The following is a 13,093-nucleotide window of genomic DNA, read 5'->3' on the forward strand; positions in this document are numbered from 1 at the left end:
TTCGTGAACACCTGGTTATAAGATTTGCATGTGCATTTTGAACATCCCAATCTAAGTTTAGTTCCCATTTGCTGTTATAATTCCTTCCATTCTTCTGGGAAGATGTTCCAATAGATTTTGGAGTGTGATTCTAGAGATTTGTGCTCATTCAACCACAAGAGTTTAAGTAAAGTCAGGTACTGATGTAGGTGAGATGAGGAGGCCTGGGGTGCAGTCAGCATTCCAGTTCATCCCATAACTTTACAATAGATAGAAAGATAGACAAATAGATATATAAACAGATAGACAGGTAGATAGATAGCTATAGCGGTCAACTTTATGGAGCACACAATAAACATAAACCACGTTAAAACATAGCAATCTTCCTTTAGTGTAGAGCAATTGAAAGACCTGTATTTCCATGTTTGCGGATTAAACACAGGAAGCAAATCAAACACAAAGACGTATCGGGCTAAAAGATGACATTGATTAAACATTGATTTTTGATTATTCATTTATTGCTCTCTCACACGTTCAAACTGGTTTCAGTGTGTTGAAGTTTTTCAATTGAAATTCTCTGCCTTATTGTTTCCAGACATTATACTTTGTTTTGTCTGGACAGGCTAAATGAACAACATGAAAATGTTGGGCTGGTAACAGTGTGAACTCCGTTTCCCATCAGCCTCAGCGATTACGTGACTGTACCACGTGCTTTCCTGATCACTCACACTTGTTGTGTGGTCCCACCGATTAGCACCACTGTTTAGGTTCTGGATTTGTTCTACTTTGTGTTTGAAGCATTTGTTGTTGTGGGGGTCATGGCATGTTGTGTTGGCGGTGATTATTTTTGTTTTGTTTCTGTTTCTTAAAAAAAACTAAACTGATCTCCAACTTGAGTAAAGAAAATGAAAGATCAACCAAATGAAAAGTAGTTTCTTTCAACTTTCACCTTCATTTGAGCTACACAAGGGAAATAAGCAAGAAAATTCCTTAATAGTATTCTGTATATACTCCATTAGCCAGTTACTTTGTTGCACTCAACTTCCTGTTTTGTCTGTGTGTGTGTATGTGTGTGTGTATTCCTGACTGCTTCTTGGTTTCATTATTGGGCTGATCCTGGTTTTTGAACACACTGCCGCATGCAATCTTGATGAGCTCATTTGTGAGCATGCACCATAAACTCGGGAATAGCTGAGCACAGGCTTGCTGGGTTCTGTCTCTTTCTTCCCAAATGCTGTCCATATGGATACATGGCACACAAATCGCACTGGAACACCAACAATATCACCAGAACTCAAGAGAATAAATTGACAAAAGAGACAGAAAGAGCAATAAAAACTTCCAGTCAGATGTTTGCCTTGCCTTGGCCACCGTGATTCCATCATGGGTGATTGAGGGTCCGCTACAGGGCTGGAAAAGCCAGAAGAAGAGATTACAGAACTCTAGGCAGTTGACAGACATTAGGACTCAATCATGGATGAAGCGGTGGTCTTCCAATTCTTTATTAGGTCATAAACATACATTTGCAATGGATTTTATTTATATTCATATTTATATCATCAATTCTGTTTGGAACTTGTATTGGGAATGTGTGAATAAGTGTGTGAATGGTGTCCAGTTGTGGAATATATTGCTATACAATGTGACTCAAGCCAATTCAAGTCAAATCTAACCAGTGCATTAATGTATTATATAGACGACTGCAAAAATGTGAAAAACTATCAAGTAGGACAGGAAGTGTGCTGGCTTTAGAAAACTAGAAAACAATAATAACTGCATAATTACGTGACATAGCTACAGGCATTTGTAGCACGATGCATCCTTTTTACCATATTTGCAAACAATTTATTTATATATAATTATTAGTAGATGTGCTATACTTTTTAATTTAAAAAAAAAATACCGATAAAATCGTCTGGTTTTATTTATTATTTTTTTATTCGAAAATGTATGATCGACTGTCTGTCTGAAGCGAAGAAATAGAAGTAAACTAACTCTACCATATTGAATTGCATAGCATCCGATTTTTTATTGCATCGCATTCTATTAAATCGCATTGTGCTGACTCTAATCAAAATTGGATTAGATTAGAAGAGTAACAGTGGTGAATTGTATCGTATCGCATCGGTAGCTGATTCGTATGCATCTTTATTATATCGTATCATTGCCTATGCATCACCCAGAGTTATGGACATGTACATCCCTATTATATATGTTTAAATGAATCATGATCTGAGTCGTGAAAATATCAGAAAGGCTCCTAATGTGTACCAGATCCAGATCTGGAAATTCTTTTTTTATTTTTATTTTTTAAAAGGGCTAATCGGCTATATAAGCTTGTACTATAACCTCAAAATGTTACTAAAACTGACCCGACTGCAGTAATGGCTAGTTTCGGCTTGTCTAAAGGCTGGACTGGGTGAGAGTCAGAGAGACCTGAGAGAGTTCTAGTGCTGAAGGAAGACATGCTGAGGCAAATATTACATATAACAATTACATCATTCTTGCTGGTTTAAGTATTTGTGAGCTATACAGTTTTCTGGATTCGTGCTATGAGGCTATAAGCTAATATGGCTAATATGAAAAATCTATGCGTCGCCTTGAAAAATTAATCTCACGCTTTTGAAAAGCATCTCAGATCCGAGCATGTCACTCCAGTGTCTCAAGCCAAGGATAAAGCAAAAGAAGCTTATACTGGGCAAAAACTTATCTATACCCAACTTTGTTCAGTTTAACCCAACACAAAAGTGATGGCTTGCCATGAAAAAGTAATCTTCTGATAAGTATACCGCTCAATTATTTATTTATTTATTTTCTTTATTTGCAGGAGATATCATGGACGTGTTTCTTTCGGACTGATTGTCTTATGGAAGAGAATCAAAATGGTGGATTTAGGCTTCGTTAGCAGTTAGCCGAGAGAGGGGGAAAGAGGGGGGTGGGGGGGGGGGGGGAGAGCAGGAGAGAGGGATCAGAGTGAAAAAGAAAGCGACAGGATCAGAGCTGATCCTCCAGCAGAGGGAGGGGACCTCCTGCCAGGCACACAACAGAATCAAACCATGGGATTAACAACACCTGAGCAGACCTGACAGGCGCATGCACACTCGGAGTGATAAGACTGAAAAAAAAAAAGGAGGAGAAGGGATCAAAAATAGAAGCAAACATGATTGGAGACATCCTGTCAATGTCAGATGAGTAGAGTTTCATTCGTCGTCACTTCCTGACTTCCTTTTTACTCTTTTTCGCTCACTCTGAAGGTGGTGTTTGAGGGTTTGCGCGAGTCATATTATGTTTTCTTTCATGTTCTACAGTTTCCTTCCACTTCCCAAGCAGCACTGCTTATGGTCAATAGCTTTCAGTGGTAAATGTGTGTGAATGCATTGTGCTCTAAAACAGACTGGTATCACATCCATGAAGTATGTCCAGTTATAAGGACATTATCAATCAGTGTTTGGCTGTGTGTATCATTTTTATAGAACATACGATACCCTGTTGAAAACAGAATTCAGAAATCAACACTGATCACCTTTTTTTGCCAAGTCTACTAGTTTGACCAGTACAGTTGAACAGTTCTAGCAAAGTTATCACCAGATATTAATTACCCTCATGCTACATTCATGGTGCCTTGCATTTTCCACCTAATCATACTCAACATTAAAATGGAAAACAAAAAGCATAGGTATGGTTGTGTCTTGTTTTATATGTCAGAGCATGTCAAGCTCATCAGAGACAATTAGACATGACATACGTTTGACATACGGTGATGCTGCATTGAGTTGTTGGAGGTGTTTTGAGTAGTGAACATCACTGGAAGACGATGAGAGGTCAGAAAGACTTTTGACGTACGCGACCCCCCGAAAATGTCTAAACCATTCAGAAACTTGTGCATGATGATTGTCGGAAAACGGTCCACTTGATCTCACTTCCGCACCCACCTTACTCTAAAGATTTGGCTGCTGCGGACTTCGACGAAAATCCGGCTCAAAGGTCGCCATTTTGACACCATTGCGGAGATCCAGCACGAATCGCATAAGGTGTTTGACACGCGTCGAAAAGAAGACTTCCAGCACACATTCTAGAAATGTCAGGAACGCTGGGTGCGCTCTACTGCTGTGCAAGGGGACTATTTTGAAGATGATAGTGTGTAAATGTAAATAATACAGTACTTTCTCGTAAACAGAGATACTAAAAACCGTGTAGATTAGTGATAACTCTAAATGTAATGATAACCACGTCAAAAAAAAGTGATTGACCATCATTTAGAAAAATTTTACTTCGACCAAGGGATGTGTCTGAATGTAAAATCATCTGAAGAGACTTTTATCTCAAATGCAATAGACGATCCAAGTCTTTAGCAAGTCTAAAAAACCTTCCATCTAAAACTTTCTTTACTGAAGCACAGTTCATTGTTTATGCAAAAAGTTACACTGGCATGCATCAGAAAAGGCCCAAAGAGCAGCAACACTACTACAAACCTTCTTCCTCACTCTCTCTCTAACCAAGGTTTGATATATAGATGATGTCGACTTCCTGTGTTCACAAAAACTCAAAGAAAAACAGAGAAAAGGAGGAACACCAAAAGAAAGGGGGATGTCTGGATAAAGTTCAGACCAGCTGCTGTTTTCCACTAGGAAAAGCCTTTGTGTGTATGTTACATCTTCAATATACATGTCCCTCAAGCACACACCTCCACACAGTTAGAAAAAGAAAACGTTTCAACCCACATGCGAGTTCCTTCATCTAAATCCAGCACACACACATGTATTGTATTTCAGAATGCGGAATTAGCTTTGCGTTTCATTTTTAATGAACATGACTATGTTATAACAGTGCAGCTGATTTGTTTAATATTTCCAACACGAAATTGAAAAGAATAAGAAAATGTCAGAACTGAACATATGCATGTATATATCAAGATGTGCATCCTTTACAAAGGTTTCAGGACATCTACGTTCTAAAACTGACCTAATATACCACAAGTTAGGGGTGTTTTTTTTTTCTTCCCTGGGGTTTCTATGTAGAACCCGGTTATAAAGTTTGTAAAGTCAATGGACAAACATGTTCAAGGTTGTACCAGGGTTCTACTTGCCTTTACTACACCTAACAAAGAATCCAGGGACCTCTTAAACTGTCAAATAAAATCTGTTGGCCATAATCTGACTAGTTAATATGTATGAAGAATATCTATTTATTGGAGACAAAAAAGACCACATTTTTACCCCCAACAATCGTCCATGTTAGATTTAAGGTTATGTTAAAGGTTTGGAAATTATAGACGTTATAGGAATTAATGTAGGAATAGGATGATAAAGATAAGAAATGGTGTAATAGATATGGTTTGTTTAAAAATCCCCAGTCTAGTGGACACTACTTTGAGAACCATGAGGGAACAGAATTTAGGGTACTCTAACACGTGAGATTCTAGAGTACTCATTTAAAAAAAAAAAAAAAATTGTATTACATTGACTCAACAAGGATCTACCTGGAATTGGTGTGCTCATACTGTAAGAAAGGCAGGACTGCAACAGAACCTTGGTAGGTACTGTATAAAACACACACTATTTAGATCCTGAACTGAAAGATTCCTCTGGGTTCCTTTTTATCGCTAAACCTATTGAAATGATTATATTTGGAGCTTGGGGCCTGGTCTGAATGGTATGTTTTTTATTGCAGGATTTGGTATAGAAAGTTGACCAAACGTGTAGAACCATATTGGGTGCAACCTGGAGGTTTTGGGTCCAAAGTACATACATTGAGATGAGTGAAAGAAAACATAATGAATTGTTGAAACCTTTTCTACTTAGAACCTTTGAGCTTTCCTTTAATAAGGGAACTTAAACAAGCAGTTAATAGGTGTTTGAGTGTTTGTTTGGTGGAACATTGTGTAATGCAAAATCAAGCTTTTGAACAACTTTTTAGAAGTGGCATTTCAAATTTGGAATAGTCGCCCCAGTGGCACCACTGGGCAGTGAGTTTTTGGGGAGTAGTACAATATAGTTGAACAGTACTAATACAGACCTCTAAATGTTGCAATTAATGTTGCCTTGTCAGATGGTAATTTGATGAATGTTTGTCATGCAAAAAAATAAATAAAAAATTATTGCTCAACAAAAAGAATGTCTTACCTTTCAAACTTGGCCTTCTCTCCACAATTCTTCCCCAGTGGGTTTCGGTGACTGCCCTACACATTCCTTGGTGTTGGTATGTAGGTTTAAGAACTGTTTTGGTTACTTGAATCCCACGCCTTCATATTCCACATGCTTGGCCTTGTAAACTGTCCTCCCTCATATAACACCTGAGTAACAGCTTGCTGACAACTCATTAGGGTTTCTGGTCCATGCATTAAAAAAAGGCCTCGTGCTTGTTTTAGAGGTCCGAGAGTGGGAGGCCCTCGTCCTAATTGGAAACATCAGTTTGCGACTTTTAGATATGTAAAGTTTATTCCCAAGAGTCGTGTTCTTGCGGTCACTCTAGGGCACACCTAATCTTTCAAACAGTGGGAATTTGGGAAAGTAAGCAATGAATATGGAGTAATGCACTTTCTGGTTGGATTAGTTTTCAGGTGTAATAATTAAATTGTGTGTGTGTGTGTGTGTGTGTGTGTGTGTGTTAAAACTCATGCTTATATCAAAAAGATTTGTAAATGCTTACATTTTTTTTTTTAGAATTAGGCCAGAAATGTTAGCTAACTTGCCCTAACCTTTTTTTTTGTGTTTTGCATAGTTTCATACAACGTTAACAGCCCTTTTCATAACACATGTTGAATAGGAAATACTCTACAGGCCCCTGTGAGAATGTAACCACATTAGCTAAGCCATGATATCACCAAGCTCACTACTACATTAGCTAAGCCATGATTTCACCGCTGCTTCTAGCAGGTGGGAAGGTTTGAATTACAAAGCTAAGGTGGCTAACACAAATTTAGTTCAGACTCCACACAAAAACCCCTTTCCGTTCTTTACTTACAGTTAAAACATGGATTTTGCTTAGAAAAGATGCTATTTGGTGTTTTGGTATAGAGGAATATATGCATCAAGGATAAAGGATGTAATATGCTAGGGGGGAAAAACCAAACAATTTTGCACATTAATATTAAAACAAAAGTGTACTAGTCAATATGAGTGTATATAGGTATATTGGCATTCTTCATGATCATATCTCTGTGTGCTCTCAGCGTTCGCCTCCCCACAGAAAACAGCCACTGCTATAAAATGCATCAAAGTCCACCCTTCCTCCCTGAGTGCAGTAATAGATAATGTTTACATATGTTCCCACGGCATAAAACTGCTGTACCGCATGGCTGCAAAAACCCTGACTAAATCTGTTTCCCTTGGACAGAATAAAGCTCCACAGAGGTAGCCCAGGCCAGGAAGCTGACTGCTATGGCTCAACACACACCCAGCACACATACTTGCACACAAATATGCACTCCATCCTACACTCCTGGCTGTTGACATGGTGAGACACTGTTTAAAGTAAAGGCATAACCTAATTGGTTGGGAGGAGAACTCGAGGGTTGATTTGTGATGTTTGGGATAAAGGTTGCATCATTGATGCTTTTTTGATGCTTTCCTCTTTTTTTTTTTTTTTTTTTTTTTGCAATTACTTGCACAGATGTTCTGTATAACCACATCAGGCAATCAACCATCTACAATGTGCAGAATGAACATAGAGTCAAAGGTACCAATAAAGGTATAGTCATCAGTTTGTCTGTCTAAAGGCACCAGTAAAGGTTCTGTGTAGTACCCAACAATGGACGAAGGGTTAGAGAAGGGTTCTTTCAAAAAGCTTTAAACCTCAACCAATCTAAAAACCCTGAAGAAATGTTTAACACAGAACCATTGATTAGATTTCTGTAAGAAAAAAAATAATTATTTCGTGGAGAACTCTGCAAGAGAGGGATGTTTTTCAGGAAAATTTTCATTTAAGAACCCTTGAAAAAACTCCATGGAACCTGTGAAGATTTCGCTAACATTTTATGTAGAATCGTCCAAGAGAGCTTCAATAAAAAAATGTACGCTCTCCTGACTACCACATATAAAAGATCCCAGGGCAGCTAATGAGGCTGAACAGGCTGACGCATGAGGTTGACAAACATTGGAAACCGGGTATCCTGGGGTATCCGAATGCGAATTAAATCCCCCAGGTAGAAAAGCCAACTCACTGAATAGTAAATGATGCTAGTTTTCAATACCCCTTCTAAAATTCTAAAACCAGCAGAAATAACACCTCTCGAATTCTAAAACCAGCAGAAAGCAGAGGAAATAATTCCAAGTAAAAACAATTAAAACTCCGGTTAATGAAAGCACAATCTGCTAAGTATGACGCTACTGATCATGGTGCTAAGATTTTATTGGGAATTACCTTAAAACTAAAAACCAGTCGGAGTATTTGCAGAGTTATCTGTAAAGTTAAAATCCAAATGAACTATGTGTCTTTATAATGACATAAGGTAGATCTACTTAGTTATGTTTCATGGTGTTACAATGCTAAGGGGTGGCTAAGGCTGCGGCTCGTTAGCATCGGTGCGCTAGCATGTAAGTGGAACGGCATGGTTTAGGATAGCATGTAAAAAATTACACGTCATTTAGTTTGTAATTACTGTTTATGCAATATGCGTAAATACAACATGTTTATTATATCCAAAGTACATGGTAATTGATTGTGTTAAGTTCCATTTTTCTTGCTTATTGTTATTGTTAATTAATTTTCGTGTCAAACCTGTGTTAAACAGGGTAATTTTGAATGTATGATGGAGTTTAAAGGAATTAATGTGTAACTAGAAATTCCAGAAATATTATTACAAATAATTAAATTGTAAATGTGAATAGTTGATGTAATTTGACTAATAGATTGAAGTGTATTCCTAAATATTGGTAACTTGCACTTTAAAAGAAAAAGAAGTTAATAAGGTCTCATGTTAGAAAAGGAAAAGAGAACTGAATTGTTTTTGTCTGTACTGTTTGTGCAGATTGTTTTTTTTTTGAGTACTAGAAGGTCTGGATGAACCGAGATGGCGAGCCTAGCCCAGCGAGACTGGTAGATGATCTTAACGGAGTGGCCAGCCGTTGATTTGTCACCAGAGGAATCCTGATTTACGTCGAGCGTGCCAGTTAAGGCATTATTCACACACAGTAGTGTTACACCAAGTGCACTTGAGGACACGGAAATTAATGCTTACTTAAATACACATTCACAGAACTTTGGATCCACATTCACTCACGGAACCAATTGAACATTTAAGGGGAATTTACTTAATTTTTTTATTATTTTAAAGAGCTCTTCCTTTTTTTTGTTTCAACATTATTGTGCCATTTATTTTGCACTGTTTTAAGAAGGCAATAAAATTGTCAGCTGTTCAACTCAACCGGAGCTTCTCGTGTGAATCGGCCTAACCTACCTCTCATCGAACCTAGGTAGATGTTAGCGTCTTTTAGCTACTTCCATAAGATCAATACCATAGGCGCCACACTACCAATTGTAGCCACTTCTGCGTTAATCAAAAGTGGCCGGTGAATTCACAAACCTTTTGGTTGTTTTGTCAAACTAATAAAAAAAACAAGATTTTCATGGTTAGGAAAAGCTCATGGTGAAGGCTTTTAGCATTAAATCCTAAAATCCACATTAATATGTGCCAAAAAAGGTCAATCCAAGAACCTATAGGAGCGCCGAACCTGATGATAGCATATCGTGACAACTTTAAACCACCTCAGGGAAAATCTCGAAACACCTTAAGTTTGCTCTGAAGAACTGGAAAGTCCATCACATCCTCTTTTGCCTGGCCATGACTTGCTACACACTTTTTTTTTTTCGTTTGTTTGTTTTTATTATTAAGGCATGTCATGAACAAAATGAACGCTACAGATTTAGATTTTCGTTTGCTGTTAATTAGCCAGAGAACTGAAGGTGTCACGGTTTCGGTTTTTGATTGTCGTACATTATGACAACCAAGATCCTATAGTTTAACATTGGGATCATGTGACAATCAACAGGACTATTATCATTAATAATGACTCTTTTCTCAAAGAGTCCAAATGAATTACAAAACAGTAAGACAGAATGTAGCCATCTTCACTACTAACCAATTTACTGCTTTTTGAAAAAGAAAAAAAAAAACCACTCAGCATCTTTCTCTTTAATAAATCACAAATGGAAACTTGCAGCACAAAACAGAGATGCAACCTTGTGAGTGAAGCAAGTTGAATATGTATATTGTTTGTTATTATATCAGCCAAATCAGCTAGTTAGCATGCCACTTAGCTGTTTGGATAATGACTTAGCATGCTGATTAGATAGCAGCAATAAAAATACTAGATATACTAATACCATGTAGAACTCATTTCGACATTTGATTGAATTGTACGAAAAGTTGAATAGAAAAGTGAATAAAACAGAATGCGGTGATTCCCGCTAATTGATTTCTCATCTGTACTGCAGGTACGAGTTCTTGTCTGATCTGAATTCCCCTACAGGCACAATTCCGTGTCGGAGAGAACAAAATGGCACGAGAGCAGACGTGACAGCCGGAATCCTGCACCGTGGAAAGGGGAGGAAAACCGGAACATGACAGGCAGCCAGGAAATGAGTGTGTAAGCGTGAGTAAGAAAGACGAGAGATGAAGGGGGAGTTAAAAAAACGAAAAAAAAAAACGCTCTTCTTCTCCACCTATACACACGCAGACACCTTGTAAATGATTACATAACAGAGAGAGACGGAGAGCGAGAGGTATATCATCAGCAGTCGACTGTATGAAAGCGCGCTGCAGCTAAAGAGCTCTCGTGAAGAGCTGCGTTTCTAAAAGGCCTTTGAAATGCAGATTACGAGTCTATAAACTGTCACCTGTTCTCCGCTCTCCAGTAAAAAAAAAAAAAAAGAAAGAAAAAAAAAGCCTGCCTGCCTGCGTGATCCCTATCGCTGCCGTCGAGGCAAATGGCCCCTGATGTCTCTATTGTCCCGCGATGCCGATGTGAAGTGTTTATCTCCTGTTTGATTCTGATGTAAGAGGTATGAATGCTAAAATTCTCATGAAAATCGCAGGAAGAAAAGTTTTTTTTTCTTTAAAGACTTTTCCGGCTTCTGCCTTTTTTTTCATGGATTTTAAGGGCCTTTCATCTCCATCAGCTTTCCTCCATTTTGAAATGCCTACATGATTAATTTCTATTAATTTTAAGAGGTGAAATGACATATTTATTAAAAGCTCATCAAGAGTTTGGAGCACCTTCTTTTTTTTTCCCCCCCGGAAATTCACGGTGTACTTTCAAAAGCTTGCTAACATTTTTTCTTCTTCTTTTTTCTTTGCCTAGCATGAAAGCGGGTTTAGGATCCAGGTGTGGTCTAGTGAAACTGATCTGAAATTCTTTATAGATGAACTTAATAGATGAAATGCTCACTTCTGATTGGCCAGAGGGTTTTTATTAAGACATTGCTACTGTTTCTATAATGAGGACTTGCTCAGGGATTTCAATAGAGAGCGACACATTATTCAGGAATCGAGTTTTACAAATTGGCAACCTTTTTCTGAAAAGGTTGATTGTTTCATTTATAGAAAGAGTCTCCAGTTTGTAACTTGAATTAACTTTACATTTATGTGAAAGGCTTCGTGGCTTTTCACGGAAAAGAACAGCGAAATCTTTATATGTAGCTAGGATTCTTTGATAAATTGTAATATTTATCAGTTTATCCAATGTCCAGATTTCACGACTGTGGTTTTCCCAGACATATATAAGACTTGTGAGATTTGCATTTTGACTTGAGTCCTCTATGCATACTTTTTACCGTTGGAGGCCAAAGTACACAAACCTTGAACTTGGTTAAAGGTAGAGATACACTCAATATAATAGTAAAATTACAAAAGTATTTGTCCTCAAAAGTACTTAAGTATCCAAAGTACTATTTGGATACTACTGTACGATTTATTATGGCTACAATGTCCTATTATGTCCAATGTCCTACAATGTCCTAATGTCCTTAATCAACTCATGAGGTGATGAGAAAAGTAGGAAAACTGATTGATATCTATTAAAATGATCATTAGCTCAAAATCACCTACTTCGAAATAAGTGTGAATATAAGGCCATGGGTGTTGTGTGGTTTTTTTTCCACTCATAATTAAAAAAGGAAGGTCAGATTAGGCGAAATGTAGTAAGAATTTTGACTTGTAGTACAGTAAAATACTTCAGTAAAGTACAGATACATGAAAAAGCTACTTAATTACAGCAATGAATTACATTAACTTTTTCAATTCACTGATCAACTGACAGAAATGCACAAATATAACAGATTTGAGGCCTGTTCTTTACTTGAGCGGCGGTAATTAAGCAATACTCAGGCATGTAGTAGAGCAGAATGTGAGCAGTATTACAGGTTTAAGTTAGTCAGCTGAATGCAGTCTACCTGCCTGCCTGGGCTACAATCCAAAAATGCCCTTTTCCCAGAAAACCCTTTCCTCTCTCACTGGCCCTGAGGCCATAAAGCTGTCGGCATGCTTGTAGGCGCCACCAACTTTGCCATGGTCACACTGGGTAAGAAACCAAGCCTACACACATACATATACACACACACACTCACTTCCCAGGACCCCTATGTTGTAGAGGAAACAGAGGTGGCTTACGGGATCAACTCCAGAAATCTGCGATAATGAGAACCAGTTTATAGTAACTTCTACTTTGGACAAATCCGTGTTCTCGGGATTAGTCCACACATTTCTGCCAGACCTCTCTCACCATGACGAATCAACGGATACAATTCATCATGACATACAGTACAATTTTTCCTGAACTATTTACACTGGAAAAGCAGGCCATTGTTAAGTCTAAAGGTTTATGCCTTTCTTTCTAAGCCAGTCTTTTTTTTTTTCAGTGTTTGAGACTAACCATAAACATGTAATAAAAAGCTAAATATACAGTATAGTATTGAACACATGACTATAAGATTGGTATTAAACATCCCATTCTACATTTAGCTGTTGGCCTCAACTCTTCTGGAAAAATGTTTCACTGGATTTTATAGTGTTCTTGTGAAGATTTATCCTCAATTAGCCAGCAAGTAAAGTCATGTATTGATGTAAGGTACATGGGAACCAGGAAACATGGGGTACAATCAGGTCTCAGAGATAGTT

The 13,093-nt window shown here is 37.8% G+C and overlaps 1 long non-coding RNA gene across 1 annotated transcript; it reads right to left on the reverse strand.

Moving 5' to 3' along the window:
• Positions 1–2,929: 2,929 nt before the first annotated feature.
• Positions 2,930–10,864, reverse strand: LOC310716543. Its single transcript, XR_014530596.1, has 2 exons — positions 9,447–10,864; positions 2,930–8,156 (listed from the first exon to the last, which is right to left on the reverse strand). It is a non-coding gene; the product is annotated as an uncharacterized lncRNA (long non-coding RNA).
• Between the last annotated feature and the right edge of the window lie 2,229 nt (positions 10,865–13,093).

This window comes from Silurus aristotelis (genome assembly GCF_946808225.1).
Source record: "Silurus aristotelis genome assembly, chromosome: 2".
NCBI classification, from domain to species: Eukaryota; Metazoa; Chordata; class Actinopteri; order Siluriformes; family Siluridae; genus Silurus; species Silurus aristotelis.